This window comes from Bos javanicus, chromosome 6 (assembly GCF_032452875.1).
Source record: "Bos javanicus breed banteng chromosome 6, ARS-OSU_banteng_1.0, whole genome shotgun sequence".
NCBI lineage: Eukaryota > Metazoa > Chordata > Mammalia > Artiodactyla > Bovidae > Bos > Bos javanicus.
The window spans coordinates 1,062,985-1,077,617 of NC_083873.1; the positions used below are offsets into that span (position 1 = coordinate 1,062,985).

The window sequence follows — 14,633 nt, forward strand, 5'->3', positions numbered from 1 at the left end:
AAATATCACAATTTTATTCCTTTGTGTGGCTGAGTACTTTTACATTGTATATATGTACCCCAACTACTTTATCCATCCTTCTGATGAGGGGCCTTGAGGTTGCTTCTGTGTCCTGACTATTGTAAATGGTGCTTTAATGAACATTGGGATGCATGTATCTTTTTGGATTATTGTTTGATGTTGAGCACCTTTTCTTGTGTTTTTTGGTCATTTCCATGTCTTTGGAGAAATATCTATTTAATCCTTCCTCTCATTTTTTCATTGGGTAATTTGTTTTTAGATATTGAAGCTGCATGAGCTGTTTGTATGTTTTGGATATGAATCCATTGTTAGTTGCTTCATTTGTAAACATTTTATCCCATTCTAAAGATTGTCTTTTTGTCCTATTTATGGTTTTGTTTGCTGTGCAAAAGCTTTTTAGTTTAATTAGGTCCCATTTGTTTATTTTTGTTTTTATTTTCATTACTGTAAGAGTTGGGTCAAAAAAGATCTTGCTAAGATTTATGTCAAAGGATATTCTACTGTGTTTTCCTCTAAGAGTTTTGTAGTGATTAGCTTTACATTTAGGTCATTTATCCATTTTATTTTTGTGTTAGAGAGTGTTCTAATTTTATTCTTTTACACATAACTGTCCAGTTTTTCCAGCATATCCTTGCCTCCTTTATCATAAATTTGGTAATCATAGATAAGTGAGTTTAACACTAGGTTTTCTTTCCTGTTACATTGATCTATATTCCTGTTTTTGTGCCAATACCATATTATCTTGATGACTGTAGCTTTGTAATATAGTCTAAAGGCAGAGAAGCATGATTCCTCCAGCTACATTTTTTTTTTTTTCCCTCAAAATTGCTTTGGGTATTCAAAGGCTTTCGTGTTTCCATACAAATTGTAAAATTTTTTGTTCTAATTCTGTGAAAATTTTCCTTGGTGATTTGATATGGGATGTATTGAATCTGTATGTTGTAATGGGTCCTATAGTCATTTTTACAATATTGATTATTCTAATCCATGAACATTGATTTCTTTCATCAGTATCTTATAGTTTTTTGAGTACATATTTTTTGCCTCCTTAGGTTGTGTTATGCTTAGGTATCTTATTATTTTTGTTGCAATAGTAAATGGGATAGTTTCCTTAATTTCTGTTTCTGATCTTTCATTGTTAGTGTATAGGAATGTAATATATTTATGTGTATTAAATTGGCATCTTGCAAATTTAACAATTTCATTGACTAGTTCTGCTAGCTTTCTGGCAGCATATTTATGGATCGGAGAAGGCAATGGCACCCCACTCCAGTACTCTTGCCTGGAAAATCCCATGAACGGAGGAGCCTGGTAGGCTGCAGTCCATGGGGTCGCTAAGAGTCAGACACGATTGAGCGACTTCACTTTCACTTTTTATTTTCATGCATTGGAGAAGGAAATGGCAACCCACTCCAGTGTTCTTGCCTGGAGAATCCCAGGGATGGGGGAGCCTGGTGGGCTGCCATCTATGGGATCACACAGAGTCGGATATGACTGAAGCGACTTAGCAGCAGCAGCATGCATAGTATCATGTTATCCGCAGACAGTGACAGTTTTACTTTTCTTTTATAATTTGTATTATTTTACTTCTCTGATTGCCATGGCTGGGATTTCCAAAACTATCTTGAATAAAAGCAGCAAGAGTCGACATCCTTGTCTTGTTCCTGACCTTAGAGGATATGGTTTTACTTTTTCACCATGGAGAGTGATATTTGCTCTGGTTTTTTTTTTTTTTTATATATATATATATATATAACCTTTATTATGTTGACATAAGTTCCCTCTATTCCCACTTTCTGGAGAGTTTTTATCATAAATGAGTGTTGAATTTTGTCAAAAGCATTTTCTACATCTGCTGAGATCATTATATTGTTTTTATTCTTTCCAAAAAAATTATTTATATATTTATTTGGCTGTGCTAGGTCTTAGTTGCAGCTTGTAGGATGTTCCATCCTTGTAGTGGTGTGTGGGATCTTTAGTTGTGGCAAGTGAACTTTTAGTTTTGGCATTTGGTATATAATTCCCTAACCAGAGATCAAACCTTGGCCCCTTGCACTGGTAGTGAAGAGTCTTAGCCACTGGACTGCCAGGAAAGTCCTTGCTGTTATATTTTATTTTGGTAATATGGTGTATCACATTGATTGATTTGTATACACTGAAGACTCCTTGAATCCCTGGGGTAAATCCCACTTAATCATGGTATGTGAATGATGCTTTTAATTTGTTGTTGGATTATGTTTATTAGTGTTTGGTTCATTTTTGCATCTATGTTCATCAGTTATATTGGCCTGTAATTTTCTTGTTTGTGTATGATTTTTTTTGGGGGGGAGGGGCATCTGGTTTTAGAATGAGGGTGATAGTGGCATCATAGAATGAGATTGGGAGTATTTCTCCCGCAATTTTTTGGAAGACTGAGAAGGATAGATGTTAGCTTTTCTCTAAATGTTTCATAGAATTTGCTGGTGAAGCCGTCTGGTCCTAGCTTTTTGTTTGCTGTAAGATTTTTAATCACAGTTTCAATTTCATTACTTGTGATTGGCCTGTTCATATTTTCTATTTCTTCCTGGTTCATTCTTAAAAGGTTTTATATTTCTAAGAATTTGTCCATTTCTTCCATGTTGTCCAACTTTTTGGCATATAACTGCTTGCAGTATTTCTTTATATTTCTGTGATATTGGTTATTACTTCTCCCTTTTCATTTATAATTTTATTGATTTAAGTCTTCTCTCTTTTTCATTGATAAATGTGGCTAATGGTTTATCAATTTTGCTTATCTTCTCAAAGAACTAGCTTTTATTTTCATTGATCTTTGCTATTGTTTTCTTCATTTCTATTCCATTTATTTCACCTCTTATCTTGATGATTTCTTTCCTTCTACTAACATTGTGTTTTGTTTGTTCTTCTTTCTCTGGTTGTTTTAGGTGTAAGTTTGGATTGTTTATTTAAGATTTTTCTTGTTTCTTGACATGAGAATGAATTGCTATATACTGCCCTATTAGAACTGCTTTTGCTGCATCCCATAGGTTTTGGGTTGTTGCATTTTCATTATCATTTGTTTCTAGATATTTTTTAATTTCTTCTTTGATTTATTCAGTGATCTATTGGTTGTTTAGTAGCATGTAGTCTAACTTCCATGTGTTTGTATTTTTATAGTTTTTTGTTTGTTTTTTTTTTTACTCAAATTTTGTAATACTTTACGCAGTCTTTTCAAGATGAATGTCCATTTTCTCAGTTTCTGTTTTTGGCATAATGTTCATTATTTCTAGTGGAGTTAAATCCTCCTGAACCCCCTTCAGCATTATTTAAAATTTGAAATTCCTCTGTTTCTGGGTAAATTATCTATTCACAAATGAGCAGTGCAATTCACAGCTTTTCACCTTTCTTTTTTAAACTTTTCTTTGCAAAAATTAAACATTACAACACCAACATTTCCTCCATAACCTTCATCTATAATACTGTTTCCCACATCTATGGAGTATTTTGTAGCTTAGCCAAAATGTGGAGCTACTCTTCCATAGCACCCAGAAGGAAGAACTATCTGAATGTTAGTTTTAATGAGGCCTTTCTCCACTGGTGATACTGTGTAATCATAGGCACTATACTGATTATAGCCCACAGACTTTGTGGACCCTTTGGTGGAGTGGTACTGTGTCCTGAGAGCCGGGTCAAATGGGGCTGCATGCTACACTCTGGTGAAGTCTGAGCCCATTTGCTGGGGCAGATGAATTGGGTCTCTTGAGAACAGGGACTGGCAGGGAAGACTGTAAGCTCAAGTCCAAGCAGGGGAACAAGAGAACAGAATGAACTCAGCACACAAGATCTAAACTTCCCACCAATCACTCCCTTTCTGTGGTTGATTTCTAATCTCATAGCATTGTGGTCAGAAAAGATGCTTGATTCCATTTCACTTTTCTTAAAGTTGCTGAGGTTTGAGTTGTGATCCAAGATGTAATCTACCCTGAAGAATGTGCCATGTGCAGTTGAGAAGAAAGTATATTCTTCTGCTTTCAGATGGAAGGTTCTATAAATATAAATTAAGTCTATCTGGTCTATTGTGTCATTTAAGGATTGTGTTTCCTTATTAATTTTCAGTCTGGGTGTTCTGTCCATTGTTAAATGTTAGAGTCTTCGAGTATTGTTGTATTACTGTTGATTTCCACTTTTGTGGATGTTAATATTTAATATTTTAATGTTTTTTTATTTGTACTTGAGTTTTGTTATTTTGATTATATATGTCTTTACATGCTTCTCCTTGGGTTTATTCTGTGTGGGATTCTCTGTGCTTTTTGGACTTGTTTAGCTATTTTCTTTCCTATGTTAGGGAATTTTTCAACTATAATATATTCAAATATTTTCTTAGACTCTTTTTCTTCTTCTTCTGGAACCCTTATAAATCAAAAGCTGGTATGATTAACATTGTCCCAGGGTTCTCTGAGATTGTCCTCTTACCTTTGCATTTTTTCTCTTTATTCTGCTTTGTGGCAGTTATTTCTACCATCCTGACTTCCATCTTATTTTTTTTCCTGCTTCAGTTATTCCAGTGTATTTTTCATTTTAGTTATTGTGTTGTTCATCATTGTTTATTCTTTAGTTCTACATCCTTGTTAGATATTTCTTGTATTTTCTCCATTCATGGCTCTATTCTGTTTCTAAGATCTTAAATCATCTTAGCTATCATTACTCTGAATTCTTTTTCAGGTAGGTTGCCTGTATACTTTTCATTTACTTGGTCTTGTGGATTTTTACCTTGCTTCATTGTCTGTTGGATACTTCTCTGTCATGTAATTTTGTCTATCTTACTGTGCTTGTATTCTCCTTTCTTTAGGCAACTGGGTCATAGTTCCTCTTGCTTCTGCCTTTGGTGGGTGAAGTTGGCCCAGGGGCTTGTGTAGGTTTATTTGTGTAGGGACCAGTGGGTGGAGCTAAATCTTGTCTCTCTAATGGGCAAGGCTGAGTCAGGTGGTATGTTTTGGAGTGTCTGTGAGCTTAGTGCAATTTTAGGCAGTCTGTCTTCTAATGGGTAAGGCTGTGTTCTTGTCTTGCTAGTTAGTTATCAGGGCACCCAGCACAGGAACCTGAAGGCAGTTAGGTGAGCTCGATCTTGATGTAGCAATGGAGACCTCCAGAGCTCATGTTGATTAACATTCCCTGGAACTGAGGATTCTCTTGTGTTCCAACATCTTGGGATTCAGAACTATTACCGCAGAAGCTCAGGCCCAACAACTGGCCAGGGAACCAAGGCCCTGCAAACTGAGCAGCATGTCCAGAATGGAAAAAAAAAAAAAAAAAGGCAAGACAAATGATGAAAGCAGAGCCAAAGAAAAGAGAAGTTAAAAAAAAAAAATAGAGAACAAAAATCAAGAGAACAACTTAAAAAAAAAAAAAGAACCCAAACACAAAAACAATAAAAACAACATAAACAGAAAGCAAACTCAAAAAACTCAAAGAAAATATTAAACAAGCACACAATAATGTAAATAGTGAAACAGAACAAAAACACAAAACAACAAAAAATAACAAGAAAAATAAACAAAACATATTGAAAATTAAACAAAAACAAATCTAAACCAAAAAGAAATGGAAAAAAAAAAAAAGTAAGAAAATACAAAAACAAACAACAGAACAAAATTAAACGGAAAATGAAAAGAAAGAAGAGGAAAAAAAATAATAGTAACAATATTTTCCCCTGGACATCCACTATCTCTGTTTCTTGCCTCCACAGTGATCTATAGTCAACCTCTGCCTCCTCAGGTGATTGTCTAATACCTCTAGGTAGGTCTCTGGACCAACTGTAGGCATTGTAGGGACAGATTATATTCTGACTTGGCCTAACTCCTGTGTATACCTGCCCCCAAATTCTACAACTGCCAAAGCTAGATTGGTCTCAGTTTTGGAAGCACTCCTTGTCCTTTAACATGTTCCACTGATGCAGTTTGCTAAACAGATCATGAGGATTTAATCTGCTGCTTGAAAAATTGCATGGAGAGATCTCCATTTCTCCTCCTTAGTTGCATAACCCCTGGGGCTCAGCTTTGGTTTGACCCAATCTGTGTGTGGGGTATGTTCCCCACCCAGGCGAGAAGCAAAATAAGTAAAAGAAGCAACTAATTGAGTCTCTCAAGATGATTAGGGCACTTACATGCATAGGCCAGGAATATAAAAGGTAGCCACAACTGGGGCCTTCCCTGTGGCTCAGCTGGTAAAGAATCCACCTGCAATGCAGGAGAACCGGTTTCGATCCCTGGGTTGGGGAGATCCCCTAGAGAAGGGAAAGGCTACCCACTCCAGTATTCTGGCCTGGAGAATTCCATAGACTGTATAGTCCATGGGGTTACAAAGAGTCGGACATGATTGAGTGACTTTCACTTTCACTTTTCAACTGGGGCATGTGTGAAGCATCTGTGGTGGCAGAGATAAGTAGAAAGATGCAACAGACTAAGACACACTTACCTTAGTGGGAACCCGTCCCAGTGCCCATGGAAGCAGGACTTGTGGGTGGGGAAGGGGGTTGCAGTGGTAGTTCCACCCCTTGCACACCACTCATCAATGGTGCCTTATTTCCTAGACAGATGACATATCCTCTAGGAGCATCCCTGGCCATGGAGCCCCTCACTCCTGTCCACTCAAGTTTTCTCTGTGAAGCCAATAGACCATCTCCCTGGATATGTTCTCCTAATCCCATGCTTTAGCACTCAGTCCCCACAGGCATTGGCAGCTTCCTGTCTCAGGCTGGAGCACCAAGAGATGATTCTAAAGAGTGTTTTTGGTGGCAGTGCTCAGAACCCCAGAGCCAATATGAGTGGAGGAGGCTTTAGTTTGAGGGGTGGACAAGACTGCTCAGGTCAGAGCCCTTCCCAGTGTCAGTGGGCAGGGAAGGGGTTTACAATGGTGACCATATTGCTTTCACATGACTCAACAATGTTATCCTGGTTCTATAGTGTCTCATGCTCCTTCAGAAATTTCTCTGGTTGTATAGTTCCTTAGTCCTGTCTCTTTAAAGACAGTAGCTGCCCCTACCCAGGGTCTATACTCCAAATCTCACTTTTCAGGACCTGCCCCTTCCCCCCACCAACCCCGATACATGCAGAGACACATAACTCCAGCGGGGGTGTGCAGGGCAATGACACAGATCATGTGCACATTTCTTACTTTGTCCTGCCTTCCACAGACTGCATGCTGTGTTCCCCTACAGTCCTCCAAAGTTCCCTTTCTTCCCCAGCTGATGTCCGTACTGTGAATGAGCTTTCCTGAGTACAGGAAACTTGCCTCACCTTCAGTTCCCTACAAATGGAGCTGGTCCCTTCCCATTTCCTATTTTCTTCTTCCTTTTTGTCCTTCTTTTGTCCTACCCAATTGCATGGGGGTTCATCTTGTCCTTTTAGGTGTCTGAGTCTTCTGCTAGTGTTCAGCAGGTGCTCTATGAGTATGGTTAATTTTTACATGTATTCTTGATGTACCTGTGAAGAAAAGTGTATTCCACATTCTTCTATTCCACCATCTTGACTCCTTCCCTTCCTATTTTTAATTTTCTGAGGACCCTACATAGTGTTTTACATAATGACTCTTATCAGTTTACATTCTCACCAATAGTATCAGTTCAGTTCCTTTCAGTCCCTCAGTCATGTCTGACTCTTTGTGACCCCATGGAATGCCACACGCCAGGCCTCTCTGTCCATCACCAACTCCCGGAGTTTACTCAAATTCATTTCCAGTGAGTCGGTGATGCCATCCAACCATCTCAACCTCTGTTATCCCTTTCTCCTCTCACCTTCAATATTTTCCAGCATCAGGGTCTTTTCCAAGGAGTCAGTTCTTCCTAACAGGTGGCCAAAGATGGAACTGCAGCTTCAGTATCAATCCTTCCAATAAATATTCAGGACTGATTTCCTTTAGGATGGACTGATTGGATCTCCTTGCTGTCCAAGAGACTCTCAAGAGTCTTCTCCAATACCACAATTCTAAAGCATCAATTCTTCGGTTCTCAGCTTTCCTTATGGTCCAAATCTCACATCTGTACATGACTACTGGAAAAACCATAGCTTTGACTAGATGGTGTCTCTGCTTTTTAATATGTTATCTAGGTTGGTCATAGTTTTCCTTTCAAGGAGCAAGCCTTTTACTAATTTCATGGCTGCAGTCACCATCTGCAGTGATTTTGGAGCCCCCAAAAATAGTCTGTCACTGTTTCTCCATCTATTTGCCATGAAGTGATGGGACCAGATGCCATGATCTTAGTTTTCCGAATGGTGAGTTTTAAGCCAACTTTTTCACTCCCCTCTTTCACTTTCATCAAGAGATTCTTTAGTTTTTCTTCACTTTCTGCCATAAGATTGGTGTCACCTGCATATCTGAGGTTATTGATATTTTTCTCAGCAATCTTGATTCCAGCTTGTGCTACATCCAGTCCAGCATTTCTCATGATGTACTCTGAATCTAAGTTAAATAAGCAGAGTGACAATATACAGCCTTGACGTATTTCTTTCCCAATTTGGAACCAGTCTGTTGTTCCATGTCCGGTTCTAACTGTCGCTTCATGACCTGTATACAGATTTTTCAGGAGGCAAGTCAGATGGTCTGTTATTCTCATCTCTTTAAGAATTTTTCACAGTTTGTTTTGATCCACCCAGTCAAAGGCTTTGGCATAGTCAATAAAGCAGAAGTGGATTTTTTTTCTGGAACTTTTTTGCTTTTTCCATGATCCAGTGAATGTTGGCAATTTGTCTCTGGCTCCTCTGCCTTTTCTAAAACCAGCTTGAACATCTGGAAGTTCATTGTGGGTGAACTGTTGAAGCCTGGCTTGGAGAATTTTGAGCATTACTTAACTAGTATGTGAGATGAGTGCAGTTGTGTGATAGTGATGCTTCCTAAGGCCCACTTGACTTCACATTCCAGGATGTCTGGCTCTAGATGAGTGATCACACCATCGTGATTATCTGGGTCATGAAGATCTTTTTTGTATAGTTCTTCTGTGTACTCTTGCCATCTCTTCTTAATATCTTTTGCTTCAGTTAGGTCCATACCATTTCTGTCCTTTATTGTGCTCATCTTTTCATGAAAAAATTCTCTTGGTATCTCTAATTTTTGAAGAGATCTCTAATCTTATCCATTCTACTGTTTTCCTCTATTTCTTTGCATTGATCAGTGAGGAGGGCTTTCTTATCTCTCCTTGCTATTCTTTGGTACTCTGCATTCAAATGGGTATATCTTTTCTTTCCTCCTTTGCCTTTTGCTTCTCTTCTTTTCATAGCTATTTGTAAGGCCTCCTCAGACAACCATTTTGCCTGTTGCATTTCTTATTCTTGGGGATGGTCTTGATCTCCTGTAAAATGATATGAACCTCGATCCATAGTCCTTCAGGCACTCTGTCTGTCAGATTTAATCTCTTGAACTTATTTGTTACTTCCACTGTATAATTGTAAGGGATTTGATTTAGGTCATACCTGAATGGTCTAGTGATTTTCCCTGCTTTCTTCAATTTATGTCTGAATTTGGCAATAAGGAGTTCCCTTTTCTCCACATCTATGCCAGTAGTTTCTGTCTCTTGCTTTCTTTATAACAGAAATCCTAAGAAGTATGAGTTGCTATTTCATTAGGATTTTAATTTGCTTTTTCCTGGTGATTAGTGAGGTTAAGCATCTTTTGCCAGGAGAAATATCAATAACTTCAGATATGCCGATAACACCACCCTTATGGCAGAAAGTGAAGAGGAACTAAAGAGCCTCTTGATGAACTTGAAAGAAGAGAGTGAAAAAAGTGGCTTAAAACTCAACATTCAAAAACCTAAGATCATGACATTTGATCCCACCACTTTATGGCAAATAGATGGGGAAATAGTGAAAACAGTGACAGACTTTATTTTCTTGGTCTCCAAAATCACTACAGATGGTGACTGCAGTCATGAAATTAAAAGACACTTGCTCCTTGGAAGAAAAGCTATGACTAACATAGACAGCATATTAAAAAAGCAGAGACATTACTTTGCCAACAAAGGTCCATACAGTCAAAGGTATGGTTTTTCCAGTAATCATATATGGATGTGAGAAATGCACTGTAAAGACAGCTGAGTGCTGAAGAATTGCTTCTGAACTGTGGTGTTGTAGAAGCCTCTTGAGAATCCCTTGGACTGCAAAGAGATCAAACCAGTCAATCCTAAAGGAAATTGGTCCTGAATATTCATTGGAAGGACTGATGTTGAATCCGAAACTCCAATACTTTGGCCACCTGATGTGAAGAAATGACTCATTCGGAAAGACCCTGATGCTGGGAAAGATTGAAGGTGGGAGGAGAAGGGGATGACAGAGGATGAAATGGTTGTTTGGCATCACTGGCTCAATGAACATTGAGTTTGAACAAGCTCTGGGAGTTTTTGGTGGAATGGGAAGCCTGGAATGCTGCAGTCCATAGAGTCACAAAGAGTTGGATATGATTGAATGACTGAACTGAACTGAATGGTCATTTGTATGTTTTCTTTGGGAAAATGTCTATTCTTCTCTGCCTATTTTTAAAATTGGATTATTATTAGTATTGTTAAGTTCTATGAGTGTCTTACATATTTTGGATATTAACACCTTGTAGGATAGTCGGTTTACAAATATCTCTGTTTCATAGGATGCTGTTCTGTACATTCAATTTGTTATTTCCTTTGTTGAGCAGAAGCTTTTTAGTTTAATTGTAATCCCACTGGTTTTTGCTTTTGTTGCTTGTATTTTTGGTTTGTTTTGGATGGTGTTGTTAGCTGCCTTCTGTACAGTATTACAGACCACAGACCACAGTTTTTCAAGGACACTATTATCTAGATATAGCCCCTTGAATCTGTTCATTGCCTCTACTGAAAATTCATACTGGATTTGATTTAAGTCATACCTGGCTGGCCTAGGCTTTTTCCGTTTTTTTTTTTTTTTTTTTTTTTTTTTTAAGCCTGAATCTTGCTATGAGAAGCTGATGATCTGAGCCATAGTCAGTTCCAGGTATTGTTTTTGTTGACTGTATACAGTTTCTCCATCTTCGGCTACAAAGACTGTAATCAATTTGATTTTGGTATTGACCATTTGGTGATATCCATGTATAAAGTCATCTCTTATGTTGTTGAAAAAGGTATTTTCTATGACTAGTGCATTCTATTGGCAAAATTCAGTTAGCCTTTGCCCTGCTTCATTTAGATTTCCAAGGCCAAATGTGCCTGTTACTCCAGGTATATCTTGAGTTCCTACTTATGCATTTCAATCCCTAATGATGAATACATCTTTTTTAGGTGTTAGCTCTAGGAGGTCTTCTAGGTTTTCGTATAACAGATTAGCTTCAAGAAGGCAAAGTGATTGTGTGAGGTGTCACTATGAATAGCAGAAAAAAGTAAAGTGAAAAGCAAGGGAGAGAGGGAAAGTGAAGTCACTCAGTCGTATCCGGCTCTTTGCGACCCCATGGACTCTAGCCTATCAGGCTCCTCCATCCGTGGGATTTTCCAGGCAAGAGTGCTGGAGTGGATTGCTATTTCCTTCTCCAGGGGATCTTCCTGAGCCAGGAATCGAACCTAAGTCTCCCGCATTGCAAGCAGATACTTTACCATCTGAGCCACCAGGGAAGCCCCATGAGAGGGAAAGGTACATCCAATTAAATGCAGAGTTTCAAAGAATAGCTAGAAGAGACAAGAAGGTCTTCTTCAATAAACAGTGCATAAAACTAGAAGAAAACAACAGGAGAGGAATGACTAGAGATCTCTTCAGGAAAATTGGAAATATCAAGGGAACATTTCTCCCAAAGATGGGCACATTGAAGGACAGAAACTGTAGAGACCTAGTAGATGCTGAAGAGATCAAGAAGAGATGGAAAGAATACACAGAAGAACTGTATAAAAAAAGAAGAAGAAGAAGATCTTCAGATTACTGAAGATCTACAGATTACTATGATGGTGTAGTTAGTCACCCATAGCAAGACATTCTGGAGTGCAAAATCAAGTGGGTCTTAAGAAGCAATGCTGCTAATTAAGCTAGTGGATGTGATGACATTCCAGCAGAACTATTCAGATCCCTAAAGGAGGCTGCCATCAAAGTTTTGCAGTCATATGTCAACAAATCTGGAAGACCCAACAGTGGACACAGGACTGGAAAAGGTCAATCCTCATCCCAATCCCCAAGAAGAGTGTAACCAAAGAATGTACTAAGCATCAGACAGTTGCACTAATTTTCAATGCTAGGAAGATCATGTGTAAAATCTTGCATGCTAGGCTTCAGCATTATTGAAACAAGAACTTCCAGATGTCCAAGCTGTGTTTAGAAAAGGAATAGGAACTAATTGGATCAGTTTGGATCAAATTGCCAACATTCACTGGATTATAGAGAAAGCAAGGGAATTTCAGGAAAAAAAAAAGACAAATATCTATCTCTGTTGAATCGACTATGCTAAAGCCTTTGACTGTGTGGATCATGACAAACTGTGGAAAGCTCTTAGAGATGGGAATACCAGACCATCTTACCTGTCTCCTGAGAAACCTATATGCGGGTCAAGAAGCAACATTTAGAACCCTGTATGGAACAACTGATAGATTAAAGATCGATAAAGGATTATAACAGGGCTGTCTATTGTCACCCTGTTTGTTTAACAGGTATGCTGAGCACATCATGAGAAATGCAAGGCTGGATGAGTTGTAAGCTGGAATCAAGATATGTGGGAGAAACATCAACAACCTCAGATACCACTCTAATGGAAGAAATCAAAGAGAAACTAAAGAGCCTCTTGATGAGGATGAAGGAGGAGAGTGAAAGAGCTGGCTTAAAACTAAAAAAAAAAAAAAAAAAAAAAGACCATGGCTTCTGGTCCCACTACTGCTTGGTAAATAGAAGGGGAAAGGGTGGAAGGAGTGACTGATTTCTTATTTTGGGGCCCAAAATCACTGCAGATGGTGACTGCATCCATGAAATCAGAAGGCGATTGCTTCTTGATGGAAAAGTGATAACAAACCTAGTCGGTGTGTTGAAAATCAGAGACATTGCTCTGCTGACAAAGGTCCATATAGTAAAGGCTATGGTCTTCCCAGTGGACATGTATGGTTGTGAGAGCTGGACCGTAAAGAAGGCAGAATGCCAAAAAATTGGTGCCTTTGAACTGTTCTGGAGAGGACTCCTGAAAGTCCCTTGGACAACAAAGATTGACAGCAAAGTTTGACAACAAACCAGTCAATCTTGAGGTAGATCAACCCTGAATATTCAATGGAAGGACTGATGCTGAAGCTGAAGCTCCAGTATTTTGGTCATTTGATTCACACAGACTACTCATTGGAAAAGTCTCTGATGCTGGGAAAGATTGAGACGAGAGTGGAAGGAGAAGAGGCCATCAGAGGATGAGATGGCTGGACAGCAACACCAATGCAAGGAACATGAACTTGGGCAAAGTCCAGGAGACGGTGAAGGACAGGGAGGCCTGGCATGCTGAAGTCCAAAGGGTAGCAAGAGTCAGACATGACTGGATGACTGAACAACATCAACAACAGCAACTTTTGGTTTCACAGTTAAAATTCTTGCCAAGACCAATGCCAAGAGCTTTTCTCCTGTGTTTTCTTCTATTTTATATTTTCAGATCTCTTACATTTCAGCCTTTAATCCATTTTAAGTTATTTTTTGTGAGTAATGTGATATCTGAAGTTCTGATTCTGCTAATCAAGAAAATAAGAGAGAAGACTCAAAATAAAAAATTTAAAAAATTAAAATTGACACCACAGAATTACTTCTGGAACGTGAGATGACTATAAACAACTACAGGTCAATAAATTGGATATTTCTATATAATGACTATTGGTGTTAAAACTCAGAACAAAATATAAAGAAACAACATATATGGGTATATTGAAACAGTTAAGGGTATTATGAAAAAAATGGGATTATTTCTATGGGTATAATGAAAGTTTACTTTTGTATTACCTATTAATATAATTCATCCAATGAACATTTTAAGGATAAAGTTGGGAGAAATTTTTGATAGATGCTCTAGTGATTTTTGAAAATAAACTAAGGCATTTTTGGTTAAAACCATTCAGTTCAGTTCAGTTCAGTCGTTCAGTCGTGTCCAACTCTTTGCGACCCCATGAATCGCAGCATGCCAGGCCTCCCTGTCCATCACTAACTCCTGGAGTTCACTGAGACTCACGGCCATTGAGTCAGTGATGCCATCCAGCCATCTCATCCTCTGTCGTCCCCTTCTCCTCCTGCCCCCAATCCCTCCCAGCATCAGAGTCTTTTCCAATGAGTCAACTCTTCGCATGAGGTGGCCAAAGTACTGGAGTTTCAGCTTTAGCATCATTCCTTCCAAAGAAATCCCAGGGCTGATCTCCTTCAGAATGGACTGGTTGGATCTCCTTGCAGTCCAAGGGACTCTCAAGAGTCTTCTCCAACACCACGGTTCAAAAGCATCAATTCTTCGGTGTGAAGCCTTCTTCACAGTCCAATTCTCACATCCATACATGACCACAGGAAAAACCATAGCCTTGACTAGACGAACCTTTGTTGGCAAAACAATAAAAGGAAATTTTATATCAGGTATGAAATCATGTCTAACTGGTTATAATTTCTGAATGTCTTCTGTGAAATATTCTAAACAATATAAAATCTCCACTATCACAATTG

At 38.5% G+C, this 14,633-nt stretch overlaps 1 long non-coding RNA gene and 1 pseudogene across 1 annotated transcript in view; one reads left to right on the plus strand and one right to left on the minus strand.

The window, feature by feature from the left end:
- LOC133249195 (uncharacterized) overlaps window positions 1–14,633 on the plus strand; it is a 918,569-nt gene that overhangs the window by 31,494 nt on the left and 872,442 nt on the right. The gene's annotated exons all lie outside the window — the stretch shown is intronic.
- LOC133249986 (deoxyuridine 5'-triphosphate nucleotidohydrolase-like) lies at window positions 3,220–3,702 on the minus strand (annotated as a pseudogene).